Consider the following 12,447-nt stretch of genomic DNA (forward strand, 5'->3'; position numbering starts at 1 on the left):
ATATATATATATATATATATAAAGGATTCAGCATTCCTATTTTTTCTTCAGACCTTTGTGCCCGGGGGTCACCAGTGCCATCTGAAATCCAAGTCCAGATGATCTCATTAGAGACATCCAACGTAGAGCACAGAGCGGGGAGAAGAAATCCCACGTACACAGGAAGAGCAGCACCAAGCTGGTACACCAGAAGGAGGCACCTTAGAGGGGAAGAAAAGAAAACGATAACAGCATCTTCAACCTGCCCGCCTGCTGTGAATCTGTACCAGGGAACGGACAGTTTCCCTGACGTAAGCCAGTCATAATGCAATCAGGTGGGGGCAACTGAGTGTAGAGAAAAACAGCTGAGCTGTTAGTTAGCTGGATTTACTTCATTTTCTTTTCCCCTGGCAAAGAAAATAAACATTTTCTCACATTAGATCATGAACCCTACACATTTATCATCTGCTCTCTGCTTGCAACAAAATGCCATTTATCTTTCCCTTTGTGCTCTGTTTGGGGTAAGAAAGGATTTGAAATCTGCAAGTCTACATGCACTTTCATGTTGCTGTTGTCTTATTTTATTTTCATTAATGTGTGTTCTTTAAAAGCTCCCAAGGCTAGACGGCCAAATCTCCTGTTGGGGCATGTTCACAGAGGTTAATGTAAACATAATGCAAAGTAAAATGTTGCCTCTGGTTTACACCAGCAGGGGATTTGGCCCACTCTACCTGAACAACACATTCAGCTTAGTCCTGGTTTTCAGTATCAAGCAGGAAGCTGCTATAAAAGTTTCAGCAGGCTTCAGAGGTTCCTTGGGAAGTGTCAGGTGAGGGAAAGCAAAGGGATTTTTTCTGTGCCTTTGAAAGATGCTCCACTGGCAGCTCTGGACCTTGAAGTCCTGAGTTTATCCAAAGAACATTCAGGGACTGATCAGAGGCAAAACCACGCTCACTCCCACCGGCATGCCTGGCTTGGCCAGCCCCCAGCCAAAATGCCCTCAACCTTTACCTGAACCCTGACACGAGGGAGGATCGCTTGGTCTCCACATTCATTCTCCTCTGGCCTCTGGTGTAGATTCAGGCAGATGAAGGGTCGGCTCTTGGCAGTGGATTTTTTTTTTCTTTTTTCTTTTTTTTTTTTTCTTTGTGATGTGACAGCTGACCAACAAGAGATGAACAGAGAAAGCCAAATGTCTCCTGAGCATTTTTCACTTCAGATTCATCTCACGGTCATCAGGTGGTGGCAACATATCCCTGGTAATAACCTGGGACAGTTAGATGGAGCAGGCTGGAGGTCAGAGGTTGGGCAGATGTCTTCTGCTCCTGAGCCGTACCAGCTCTGGCATCACAGTAGTGACACCACCAGTGTTCTCACAAACAGTCAAGTGTCCCAGCTTCTGCTAAGGGCCCCCAGGGAGATCCCAGGGATACCTGTGGAAAGGACTATTGTTTTACTTTGGTTAGAAAAGGCAGAAAATACTAATTGACCATTGAGAGTAAAATCCAAATACAATTGCAAGATGTCTAACTACAGAATCTACTCCTTTCAGAAAGTGGAAGATATTGCATTACCTCACCACTGTGTTTATGCTGTTTCAGTAGTTAGTGAGAACGGTAGCAAGAGCCTAAAAATTAAAATTTGGGTTTCTAGTCGTTTCTTTTTCAACCTAAAACTGAAAGACCTTTGATGGTGCTTTTAAGTATAAATGGAACCGAATTTACACTCTCAGAAACAAATGGAGGATAAGAAACCATTAAAAATAAGATCCATTAAAGGAAGTCCAGGTCTGAGGTAGATGGAGTTGCCCTTTGTTGATCACCCCACATATTTGCATGTGTGGTTCGTCAAACGAACAGGTCTGTGAAAAGTCTTCAAAATTGCATGAGGCAAAAAAAGGTGCATGTTTGATTCCATTAACCAAACCCAGCCTCTGAACATAAACGTTTATTTCAGAAAAATTAAAGGGATATTCAGAAGCTGTTATCAACACCATTTACTTATCAGCACAACATGTCTTCCTTAAGGTGACAATTAAATTGCTTCTTCTACATTTGGGGCCATATATATATATGCCTCACGACTGAAAACATTCAGGGCCAGCTCATATCTTCAGCCTTGCTATTCAAATCTGTAACAGCCAACATACTATATGGTGATATATAGGTACTGCACTTAACGACAGCCTGGCAAAAGTATGGGGAGAAGCTTGCATGACAGCTGGTTCTATCTAGTCACATTTGACTCATTTCATAACAACTGAAAATCCTTATGTTGAAATATTTGTAAGCAAAATCCCTGGTCTGTTAAAGGGAGTTAAAGATAGTGGCTGAAAGCTGAAGGAATAGATTTTTCAGCAACTCAGAAAACCTCCCTCTTTGAAAACAAGCACATTTCACGGCTTGTGATATATCAGGTCGTGTCTTTGCATCCATTCTTCTTCCAGCTGAGGGCACAGGCTGGATGTTGCCCTCTTCTGTCTCCTGAAAACAGAATTATACAGCATAGATGGTGCTGGGAAATCCCTGACAAAGAGCAAGGCCACACACACAACTGTCCCCAGCACTGAGGGAAAGCCTCTACACTTGGGTTTCTACATGTGTTGACTGAAACCATCACTGTCCTGAGTATTTTCTGACTATGACTAGATCACTCGTGGATACCTTATGCTAACCACAGGTTGGAGAGTGTCATACCTTCTATGTGATTTGGAGAAGTGTAACGCTGCTGCTCTGCTGAAATGGTGGGGGAACTGCCAAACCATGTTGCTGTGTCTCTGTATGTCCCTCCTGCAGGAGAGCGTGCCAAGGCAGCAGCCCCAAGGGCTTCTCTTTGTGCCCTTCATGGAGGCAGCATCTCTGTGGAAATGGCAAGTGTTGAATGCTATTGCAGTGCATAGAGCAGGATCTTTCTGCCATGGAAGGGGCCGGAGGAAAAAATCTCACTCTTCAGTAAGTAAATAACTAAGAGAAAAGAGACCACATTACAGCCTCCTGTCAGGATGTTCTTCTTGCCATTGTTTACAAACTGCAGGCATCTTTACTGCTAGTTTTCTCCTTAGAGATGACACCCGGGGACCTAAAAGTGTCAGACTAGATGTCTGGAAAATTTGCAGGCTGCTTCAGGACACTGATTTATATTCAATCCAGTCTTTTCCAAGAAATTGGTTCTTCTGAAAAGAATAAAGCTAAAGCTACCTCAACAACAACAAAAATGTCATTGTCACTAAACCAAAAGGAATGTGACTGAAGCTCCATGTCAATCTAGGAACTTTTGATGTATCGCAAGCTTCTGTGCAGAGCTAACTACTCACTATTTCCCTCAGGCCACGCAAAAATAGGTTACCACAAAAGAAAAAAAAAAAAAAAAAAAAAAAAAAAAAAAAAAAAAAAAAAAAAAAAAAAAGCAGCATATAGTATCATCATCGTATCTTCTGTTTCAGAGTCAGAAGTCAGGAAGGCTTACGTTTTATTTGAGTAAGATCTTTTGCATATGATACAAGGAAAAACTTTAATGACACACAAATAGAGCAGGACTTTATTCTGCTCTCTGAGATCCAAAGTCAGTATTAAAAATAAATTACTGAGTGAGAAGAGAGTGCCATAGTACACCCATTGGCCTGATTTTTCCTTCTTGTACCCACTGGGAGTGAGGTGTAGAGAAGGCAGCTTTAAAAACTTTTTCATTCCTGTACTATGAATATATGAAGCCATGTAACACTGTGTCATATTCTAAAGAAACATTTCTTTTTGGAAGCCACATAGATTTCAAAGCTTTTATAGGTTTTTTTTTTTTTTTTTTTTGTTTTTTTTGCACATGTGGAAGAAAGGCAGAAGCCATTTATGGCTCGCGGATCAGGGCCATCATTATTTTGTTAAAGGTGCATTGGAGCCATTGTAACTTGCAAAATTGTTTATAAGTTTCCCTGAGAAGCCTTTCACTAGTAGAAGATAAAGATGAATGTACTGTTCCCAGAAGAATCTCTGCTTCCCCTTTAGATGAAGGTAAGGACAGAGAAAGGTATCAATCTTATCTTCTTCTAAATATACACATATATATACATTTAAGCTGAAAACCACTCGCTTTCAGAGAACTGAAATGTCTTTGGTGCTGTCTGAACCAGTAACATTAAAAAACCTCTCAATAATATATTTACCAGTCTTCAGTTTTAGCATTTCCATCATCCTGAACTGGAGATCGGGTAATTCTACCTGGAGGAAAGCACATACTGAAACTGTTTTCTTCGTCTACTCCACCACAGCTTTTGGGAACTTGCTGTCCCTCATTTTTGAGGAAAACTATGAGCATCAGGATTGCTGCTCCCCTGGGCTGTTGCCCAATAACTTGCCAGCCTAGGTGTGCTAAAGCCAATGATGTGCTGAACAGAGACCCCAGATACTCCCAGAAAATCCCCCTTCAAGGGCACTTTCCCCTCTTGCTTCTTCTCTCATGTCCCTCACCTCTTAACCTGTCTGTACACCAGGCTCTGTTGGGAGAGAAGAAATTAGTGCAACCTGGACACAAACAGCATCTCCGAATGACCCTCACAGTCACAGAGAGCAGTTCTTTCTCCCTGGCCCTCAGCTATCACCTTTGCTAGGCTAGGCTGGAGCAGTCCGAACTGCTTTGCCTGTCTGTCTTCCCTTGCTGCAGAAAAAAGCTTTGTCTGTCTTCCCTTGCTGCAGAAAAAAAAAAAAATCATACTAAGCATTTAATATCAACTTCAGTTCCCAATGTGGTGATCACCACTCTGACTCTGTCTCTCTTCTAGGGGTACAGCTCACCTTCAGGTGCTGCCCGCTCCCTCCCTAAGATCTTTAGGTCTACCATGGAGATTGCTTCCCCTGAGCACACCTCTTCTACCACTGATGCTTTTTAAGCAATAACTTTAAATCTGCTGGTCTTTTTATTTCCACTAAGGGTCCTGTGTTTGCATGCCTATATAGAGGGTTGGGTTTTTTTTTTTTATATAAAGAAATGGTTTTTATTGTTTCCTTTTGCTTTTCCATTACAAAGCCTCTAATGTGTTGTGCTAAAGGTGGGTGGCTTTAAAAGAGGCTGGTTTCATTAGGTTTTTATTGTGTTTAAAATGTGGTTCCATTTATTGTGCTAAACACTTGGCAGCCCTTGTCACGCCATGTCTCATGAAGGCACTTGGAAATGAGCACACACATAGAAAGCTGCATCAATTTCCCCCCCGAGCAAGATAGGCAGGAGATCATGAAAGCTTTGTTTCTTTAGCTGGCAGTTAATCCTTCCAAACTTGGCCCCCTTTCTGAAATTAACTCATCGAATAATGGACATGCTCCATTAAAGTGATGAAGATAAAAACTCTGCCAGTGCCTGACTTAGTAAGAAAACCATCTCACTCACAGGCCAAAAGAACACACTTGAGCTGTGACAAAGGATCTGTGTAATTGAGAGCCAAGGCTCCCCTCCCGTTTATTTCCATGAGTTGGTATTCTTTGAGTGTTCACATTTCTTTTTGTACTTAGGAAATGGGTCATGCCTTTCTGGTGGAAAGATTTAAAAAAAAAAAAAAAAAAAAGTATTGTAGAAACTTCCAGATATAATTTTCTTCATCCATCTTCAGATATGTATGTTTTTCACATATATTGGTATTATTAAGTTTTCAATTTACTGACAGTTGGTGCTTTGATTACAGATCCAGACAGGGAGTCAAGTTCACGTATGTTTGGTTCCCAACTCCGTGACTGACTTAATGTGTATTATGAGGCAAGACACTTATTCCTTGATTTTCGTCCAAAAAACCAAGATCTGCACTTGTTCATGTCTCTTGGAAGATGAAAAAATATTCACTAATACCTGTCAAGAAGAATTATTATTGGTATGCTACTGTGATGAGGCACAAGTATACAACAAATTGTCACATTCACTCCACAGTAAAAGATAATACACTTGATGATTAAGCAAGTAAACAGAAATAACCTGAAAAGAACTATGGCAATACTCCTCAACATTTTTCCTGGGACACTGTCATTGCCTCAGACCTGACCCTTCAGACTTCTTCTTTGAACCCTAAAAGGGATAAAAAATTCTCCTTTCTTATTGTTCCAAGAAAGGAGAGATGGACCTGATACCTGTATGTGACCCTTCTTCCAGAGAAGCCATGTATTAGAGCAATGGCCTCTGACCTGTGAGTTGCAGTTTTTATTCTGCCCAAAAGATGTTCTGACTTTCCTTGTGGCCATAGTAATTAAAACCCTTTAAAACTTAGGAGACTGTGACTGTGGTCCAGGTTGGCAGGGAAAGCAAAGAAAGATGCTGCTTACATTACTCACTCATTACTTCTGCTTATGAGCCCATAAAGGCTGGGAGCTGCAAGGACAGAAAAATCCAATAATGGAAGAAAAATAAGAGCCCGTGAATTAAAATGACCCTAAATACTAGAAGTCAGATAAAGCAGATATCTTGCTAGGCATCTACAGGCACAAGAGTGTCCTCTGGTTTAATTTTATGTGTTTTTATACACTTTAAGACCATAAAGGAGTATTATCTCATTGAGTCTGACCTCTGGCATAATGCAGGCAATAAAAAATGTATTCAGTTACTGCTGCATTGAGTCCAATAATTTACGTTTGACTAATGTAGTTCTTTCAGTAGAGAAGCCCCTCTTGGACTTGAAGATTCGGTAGTGGGACAGTCCTCTCCTGAACAGAAAACAACCCCCTAGCTTGGCCAACGTACAGGTTGGAAGAAATGCCCATTTATAGCTGCTTCCCCAGGCACAACCCGTACGCTATAGGTGGAAGCGTATTGCCCGCTGATGGTGGATCTCTCTCTGCGGGTGACATGACCTTCAGTCATAGTTTCATGTTCAACTTCAAGCCAGCATGAACTAATGCAGCAGTTAAGGAGTGAGCCTCATCCTCCTCGGTCCCTATGGCACCTCCCTCCGTATGCCAACACAAGTGTTGTGCGACCACACACCGAAGAGTTTAAGGTTGCTGATTAAAACTAATCAATTCAATGCTGGGGTTTTTGTTGTCTGGATTGTAAGGCCTGGGTAGGAATAAATGGTGGGACGTGTGACTACCTCTTTCAACAGCAGTGTTGGTTTATGCCAGTTTAGACTCGCATATGTGAATCTGCTGTTTTGCATTATTTGGGCATTTCTAATGGTTTCAGGTCTTTTTGCAGCTCCAGAATGCTGTAAAGAGGCTAAATGTCACCCAATGTTCATAAAGTATTACACTGATATAAAGTGTTATCAAATATTTAAGCATTATTTATGACATTTGGCATAGTAATTAATCCATATATAAAATACCATGTATATTTTTTTTATGAAAAGAAACAAAAATGTTTTGTCTAAATGACAAAAATACAAACTGAAATGATAATCTGTACACATGCTGAAAAAAATTCACTGTTTCTTTACATAATTTTAAATTGAGCACAATCCTCACTTCCCTCCCTCCCTACTTGTGGGTCTTATGCAGTAACAGGTTCTCAAATGTGTAATAGCCACATTTCCATGATATTCATAACTCCTCATCAGATCCTCCTGAATAAAAAAAAAAAAAAAAAGTTCTTAGGATACCCGTTGCTGAAAGTAGAGCTATTGCCTCCATTTTCTCTTGCAGACACAGCCCAAGGCAAAACAATACAAGTGTCAAACTCCGTGTTCTTGTAGTGTTAAAAAAGGCAAGGAAAAAAAGATGAAGATAAGGTAAACTCCATGCTATTTTGGCATCCAGTAGAGGGAGAAAATCAAAATGATAACCCACGGAAGCTCAATAAAACAAGTACATTCCACCTTTTATTACTTTTTCTGTATTTTTAATTAGGTACAAATACTTTTTTGTGCCTGTCACCAGAATACTCCATGACATGCCACTGCCCCATCTCACAAATTAATTGATCAGAAGAAGTATGACTCATCTCACAGTTGTATTTAGTCATACAAAAGTCAAACATTTAATCAGCTTTAAACTAGTCATCTCAGTCATCCTCCATCGACGGGGAGAGACACCTGGCCCTTTCCTCCAGGCTACTCACCTACCTCGGGTAGCTGCAACTCCTCCTGCCCCCACACACCGCTCCAGGGGATTTATCTAAAGCTGTTGGTTATAGATGATGAATATCTAGCTACCTCAGTTTAGACACCTAACCTATTAGATGGCTGAAGTTAGATGAAACTAATCCCATTTGATGAGACTAATGATCAGCTTAACCATGACAAAAGCCTCATCTAAAATTCATCAATACTATTGGAAACTATTTGATAGGTTTGATATCAGGTTATTACAGCAGTGTTCTTCGGGGGTTTCTTCAGAGAGTAAAGATAGTTAAAATTTAATTCATTATGAGGTTTTAATTACACGTTTCATCAGGTTTTCATGATAGGAGAAAATTGGAATTTTTAACAAATAAATAAACATGGGATTTGATCAGCTATGCAGGACAAAAGTTCTCACTACTAATAAAGCTTGTTGAAGTCTTTTGCTTGTATTTTTATACATTTAGTATCTGCTTTGCCAAAATGAAAAGGTTATATTATTATTGTTATTTTTATTGTTGCTGTTGCTGTTGTTATTGATTTTTTTTTACCTTTGTGTATGGATTTGCAGAATAGAAATTAAGCAGCAGGGACAGTGCCCTACCAGAACATGGAATGAAGTTTTTCAGCCATAAGACAAGAATCCTAATTATATGATAAACTTTACAATCCTAAACCACTTTTTCAATAACCCAGTTATCCTGCCAACCCCTAAATGAGGTGCGTAATCTATTTTGTTTGAGATACGTTACCTTCATGATTAAACCTGTCACTAACTCTTCATGTCCCTTCCTTCTGCTCTGAAAGGTGGATTTTAAAGGATTTCTCTTTTGGCGTTGAACTGGTGATTTTGGTTTATAACCTATAAAGATATTTAGGAATGTGAGGTGAAAAATAATATTTTAGCTTTTCTTTATTATTACTGAGAGGCGTCCGCTGAAGAATTATTCTATATCAGCCATCTGAATATAGATTTTCTAGGAAGAGGAATGTATTGCGCATCCAGTAATTGCAGGTAAAGACTGATGTTTCAGGGGTTTAAAGGGGACCCAAATCCTGTCAGAATCTTGCCACGTTCACCCACCATACCATTCTCCACTAATGCAAGCTGGCAGGAGACAACTTCAAACACGGTGCTTCTCCCACAATTGGATGTCAGCGAGATTGCCAGCACTCGCTCAGTTCCTCTCCCCGGAGCCTCGGTGCGCCCGTTCTGCTGGGCTGTGAGCACTCAGCGTTCCCTTCGCGGTGGTGGACATGATGGGTTGTGACAACTATCATCTCGGTAAAGAGCCGTCTCAAACAATATCAGAAGACGTCACTTAGAGCCTGCCAGCTGGAAGATAAACTTGGGTGGCACTGATGCAAAGGCCTATTTATATCAGCTCAGCATAACCAGAGTACTCTGAAGTGCAAGATACATTATGGAGGGTGAAAAAAAAAAGATTCTTTTCGATGGTTGGGAAAGTTTTCCCTTTCTGGTACAACCTTGTGGTTTTACAGCCACTGGAACACGGAGCGCTACTTTGTGAAGAAATGCTCATTTGCCCAGCCCAAAATGAAATGCTCATTTGTCATATGCCACAGACCCAGCCCCATCTCTGGTCCTCCTGAACCTGCGGTAAAGAGGTTAAGCTGTTTAACACGGAATTTGATGACCTGACGTGTACCACCAAGTGTGTCTTTTACCCTGACTTTGTCTGCTTCCTCTTCCCTTGCATGCTTCAGCTGTTCTTCATAGCACATTAGAGGGTTGCTGTCTTTATTAGTCACCAATAACACATTAATACATTCCTTCTCCTATTACCTCGGACACTAATTTGGTAAAATTGTATACTGACAGGACACTGATGTTGTAAAGGTTAATGACCCAGAGATTTACAAGAGAAGTCGCATTAGAAGTCAAATTGATTGTAATAATTGTTTCACTGAACAGTGTCAACATTAAGTACAGTATGTTGTGCTATGCCATCCAGGGAAGCCCTGTGGCTCTTACAATAACTGCAATGCTGTCTACATACACTCCTTACAAAACAACTCACGCTGAAATACGTTTAGGTAAATGCAACTCTAATAATGGATGCCTGAGATGTTCTAAGATATGACACACTATGTTTCTAGTCTGCACATTATTTTGCCTCCAAGCATATTTTGTACTTGCATCCAATTCTAAGGAAATTGTTTTCTCAGCCGGGGATGAGCAGAAAGCAAAATTTAGTGGCTGTTGCCTCCTTTTGGCCTGAGTTGTGAGGCGATGCAGAATACCTCTGCTGTTCAGACCCAAATTTTGCTCAGATAAGTGGCTGTTTTGCAGTTCAGATGCTCTGCCGTTAGGCTGCTTTAAATATTTAAGCTGCAATACACTGTATGAAATGATTTTGCTATTAACACTGTATTCATACTGACAGCAGAGTGCGGAAATTGCAGCTGAGATGTTGTGGGAATCTTCCAGAAGTGTCACCCTTGACCAAAAAGATGTGTGATTGACTGTGCAAATATTAATTAAAAAAAATAAAATTAAAAATAGTGCCTTTTTCACAGTGCATATCCCATCCCTTCCTTTCTCTGTTTTTCTATACATTTCTGGTCTTTCTCTCTCTTGCATTCCTCCTTTCTTCACCTCTTCTCATTCAGTGTATTGATCTTTCAACTGAAGAGGTCACTGCTGAGTGCTGAGTGGCACCGTGAATGGTGAAATAAAAGGTGCTTGTCATGCAGGAGTCCTGTACAGTCATCTGCACGCCCACAGGACTTGACTCACCCATTCCTGCTATCATAGTGTCAGCTCTGACTGCAGGGTGCTCACGGCATTGCTGACGATGGTGAGTTACGACGAGAGTTGAAGGTCAGGAAATTAACCTCTCATACTTTTCACTGACGTTTTCTTCACACGTCTTTTGTTGTTTCTCAGTCTTACTTGCAATATCTCAAGACATCAACCAAACAATACATTTTTCGAGAAAAATCCCAATTTTAGCCACAAATGTTCTGTGGAAAAAAAGTAAAAACTGCCTGTTTGTTTTGGCGCTTGTAATATACACTAATCATACCCACCCTCCCTTCTTCCTCTCTCCCAGTTCTCAGCTTGTTTATCCTCAACTAGTTTACATACTAGATGAATACTTGGAGAGCAAAAATTTTAAGAGAGGACATAGACAGTACAGAGAGACTGGTACACTGGTGGGCTTCATGTGACCAAGTGAAGATGCTTGCAGCGTTGACTTCTGAGCTAGTCACTTTTGGCTCCTCTTACAAGCAGTGGGGGGAAAAAAATGAAACCTCTTGGCATGATTTGTCTCGTCCTAGAGTGGAAAAACTGCAGCCTAAAAGGCAGGCATATGTTGGGTTCACAGCCTCGTTGTCTAAGCACTGGCAGTGTGGGATTTAGAGCTTATAGTGATCATAATGGCAATTAGGGTGAAAAGAATGTATTTTGGTGCATAGGTTCTTAGTGTAATGAGGTTGCATTGTGCATTCTCGCTACAGAAAATGTCACTGCCCTCTACTCCAGCCTAGACAGGCTGTGCTGTTTAGCTCATGGCAGGTTGTGTTTATTAATGGTGAAGGTCCACTGCTTGATCTTCCATCTAGCAGCTACATTGTAGGCGCCTAGATTTGAAGACCTGGCCTATAGATTTGGTTCATCTGTAAATCCCATCGCACATAAGAAGCAAAACCAAAAGTCATATTTTGGATCTTACCACTGTTTATATAACACATCAATAACACGCCAAACACTGTCTTTTGCTCTATACAGCATGTTGTACAGCTTGCTCTCTACACCATCGGCTTGTTTTGTGGCTGATGTGTAAGCTGGGATATTACTTTTAAAATGTATTTTAGTGGCATCATGCATTCTACAACAGGCCTGTCAAAATACAGTGTCAAGCTCTCATATGTCACATAAAAACTGTTTGATGTTCTCCTCACTTGAACTCCTACTTTGCATTGTAATTAGGAGAGATCTTGACTGGGTGAACTTGTTAGCTCTTTACATGCACAAGCCTAAGGACACTTTAATTAAAGTCAGAGGGAAACTTGAAAGCACAGGCAGCAAGAAATAATAAGACTAAAAATAACTTGTTCAAAACTGCAGTAGAGAAGCCAAAGGGACAGGCCATGTCACAGAGAGGGAACATTATGAACTGAGGGAATCTAACCATTCCTTCCCCAACAGTAGCACATAGTAATTATAAATATAAATCACGCTTCACTTGGTGCCTTATGACAGCACTAGCAAAACAGAGTGACAGCATTACTGACCAGTAAAGCTGTCTGAGAAATAGAAAAGGCCTTTTTTTTTTTTTTTTTTTCAAGACCAATTTCCTTAGTTTTAACTCTTTTAAAGGGGAGGGAAGTTCCCCAGATCAGTGTGGAAAAACCCTGCCACAATTGCCATCCTTCATTTTCTGGAAATATTCTTCCATAAGTTACCTGTACAGTGA

Source organism: Athene cunicularia, assembly GCF_003259725.1.
Source record: "Athene cunicularia isolate RWA chromosome Z unlocalized genomic scaffold, athCun1 chrZ_part1, whole genome shotgun sequence".
In the NCBI taxonomy this organism is placed as follows: domain Eukaryota; kingdom Metazoa; phylum Chordata; class Aves; order Strigiformes; family Strigidae; genus Athene; species Athene cunicularia.